The sequence below is a fragment of the Octopus bimaculoides genome, chromosome 3, assembly GCF_001194135.2.
Source record: "Octopus bimaculoides isolate UCB-OBI-ISO-001 chromosome 3, ASM119413v2, whole genome shotgun sequence".
Taxonomy (NCBI): Eukaryota; Metazoa; Mollusca; class Cephalopoda; order Octopoda; family Octopodidae; genus Octopus; species Octopus bimaculoides.
In genome coordinates this window covers 76545681-76548930 of record NC_068983.1, presented here as the reverse complement: position 1 = coordinate 76548930, position 3250 = coordinate 76545681, and positions in this window count along the sequence as shown.

Here is a 3250-nt window from a genome sequence, read left to right as displayed (position 1 = left end):
ATAAAGTTCAGAATCAAACAGTCCAGAAAGAGTAGATCCAGAAGGAAAGAAGGTAGAATCCAAAAGTTCGTGTGATGAGAGGAGACAGGATTAGCTGGTGCGACCACGTGAGCGTGTATTATATGTGGGAGAATATACGAAAAAACAACAACAGACGAGGACAGGTGGTGTAAATAACAAAATGATGTATTAGTATGACGCTCGGGAATACGGAAAGTCTTTGACGTTTCGAGCTACGCTCTTCAACAGAAAGAATACGGAGACAAGGAGAAAAACACGGAGAAAAAAAATTGAATAGTGTCCAGTCAACGGTCAATCATGTATATATATAATCATCAAAATAAGCAGCAGGATATCACGACGTGAAGTAGTACGACCGTTTCAAGCGGATACATTTAAATGAACAATGCAATCATTACATTAATTTACATGCTGTGCTAAATAGAATCTTAATCAGTTGGGCACATTAATATAATTTTTCTCAAATACTTTGACAGAGCAAGAAGATGGAAGAAATTCATGTTGTCGCTATTGTAGGTGACAATAGACTACACTTCCAAAAATGGCATGAAGCCCACTACGGGCATGGCTTGTAAAGGATTGTAGTTCATTTCTAATTTATTTGTCTTTTTATCAACAACTAGTAGTTAAGGTATTTGACAAAAATTATATTAATGTGCCCAACTGGTTAAAATTCTATTTCCTTGTGCAGCTGATAATAGCACTGCATTTAAATTGATGTTACGATTGCATTGTTCAATTAAATGGACCCGCTTGAAACGGTCGTATTGCATCACTTCCTGATATTCTGTTGCTTATTTCTATTTTATTCAACTTTGAGCTGTGCGGATATTACTGGACTGACTTGGTGCTTCAACTTAAGTACTAACTCAACTGAATCTCTATTATATATATATATGTACCATGTTTTCCTATATCATACTAAGAGAGTTTATCTCATCTGTGTGAGTACTGTACCGTAATATCATTTCAGTATAACATTAATTTTTTGTAACAAATGCTAGTTGTTATCTTGAATCATAAGATAAATGTCACTTTATTCGTGAATACGTAGGCTTTTTTAAAATTTAGATTATTTCGCACTGCATTATCTGCTGTCCACTAGTTTATTGTATCTCAACGAGGACGACGGACAGGGAGACAGAAATAGAAAACCCAGAGAGAAAATGAACAGAGAAAGCAAAAACAGAATGAAAGAGAAAGATAAAAAGTTAAGCGAGAGCGGTACCAAGAAATGACGATGGGGATTCGTGTGATATTGATATATATTGGAGTGACGATTGGTATAAGGAAGTATCATATAAGTAATTAGCTTAAATCTCTTTGGAGCCTAAATATTAGTTCATCAAATTGTAATACTACTTAAGTTTTCCTGGCTTCTGGTGCTTTCGTAGTCTTACGTTGAGTTGATAAATTAAGAAATATTTCTCCAATCTCCCCAACAGATGAAGATAAATTCATATACTATGAGAATTGAATAAAAAATATATCAGCCTAATTTTGCTTCATCGTAAATTTCAGATGACGTACTGTTTCCCTTTTCTTAACTTTGTACAATGCGTGAAACTTTGGAAATAACTAACCAGGTTATGGAGTTTGTCAAATTCATAATTTGTTTTCACAATCTTTAACAGCATAAAAAAGTATTCAAATGTTTCAATCAAGGAACGATTGCACGTTGTAATATCCACTAGACAAGAAGAATTTTACACAATATTGAATGTTTTTTCCCAGAGTTACTTCAGTCCCCTACTGTTACTTTGGCGATTCCTTCGTGGTGGTTTATTTTTTCAACAAAGGAAGCAACCAGAAATGAATTGTTACTCTCCATAACTCTAAATTAAAAGATGATGCGTCATATACACTTAACTACAAATACGTCATAAATAACCAGAAACAGTTTCTTCGTAAGAACTTTTGGCAAAAATTCTTTGAACACTTGAAATTAAAAATATGATGTCGGTTATATTTTTAAGTTTGGCTCCAATTGTTTGAATGTTGTTGTTCTTCGCATTGTGAATACTAGAGTTAGAAATGTCAGCACTTGAATGCTTTAATATTTTCAAATAGAATCTGATACAAAAAGTGATGGGAAAGTATAGAAAAATAACAGAGCTAACACAAATGTAAGACAAATAAGTAAAAAAAAAAAAAACAGCAAAATGTGTAATCGATCATTTTATAATTTTTACTAGCTATAAATGTCAAATTTGTTTTGCAGCCCTTTGTTTGTTTATAACTTTTTTCTGTGCTTTTTCAGGACCCCAACCAGCTATTAATGTTTATAGATTTCAATAACATTTCGGCTGTAAAAGAGAAAAAAATTAAAACCAAAATAAAATACACACATATTTTCTTTATTTGTGTATATCTCCTTCTTCTGCCATCTCTGTTTCTCTACCTCACCTTCTTTTATTACTGTCTTTGTTTTTTTCTATCTTTTAATAACATATATATAACAATATTTCTTTTATGCATTTTTGAGTAAAATCATTTTATTTATTTCAAATTGTAAAAACGAGAGAAAAAGGAACATATGAAGAAATGCAAAATTTCCCAAAAATATAAAATTAAAAATGAAATCATAACCAAACAAGAAGCACAGGATATTAACACATTCTTCGTATATATTTAATTTCATAAGGAAACGGAAAAATAATGCATATTTATACGAACAATGATATTTAATGATTAAAATCTATGTGACACTGTGATGCTTTGGAAGATAATATGTTAAAATAAATTTTGTTTTATTGTTGCTAATATAGTAAGGATTTCACAACTATAGTTAAACTGCTTATCCTCATACAAGTGTAAAACAGAAAAAATTATCAATTGCTCAATGTTCTTGTTACGTCCACGAAAGAACTTGTTTAGCATGTTAATTCAAAGTTAGGGCTAAAGTACTACGGTAGAGAAATCTGTTTCTTCCAAGTCAGGTAATTTCTTCAAGCGTAGAGTTGTGACATTTTAGTTGTTCTGGAAATATGTGTCACTGTATGGATGCCATAGTAACTATTTAGGGTGTTTGTATTCTTAGGTATTATAGGTAAAAGTAGAGTGGTTGTGTGGTAAGAAGCTTGCTTACCAACCACATGGTTCCGAAGTGTCTTCTACTATAACTTCGGGCCGACCAAAGCCTTGTGAGCGTATTTTGGTAGACGGAAACCGAAAGAAGCGCGTCGTATATATGTATATATGCATATATATATATATATATATATATATA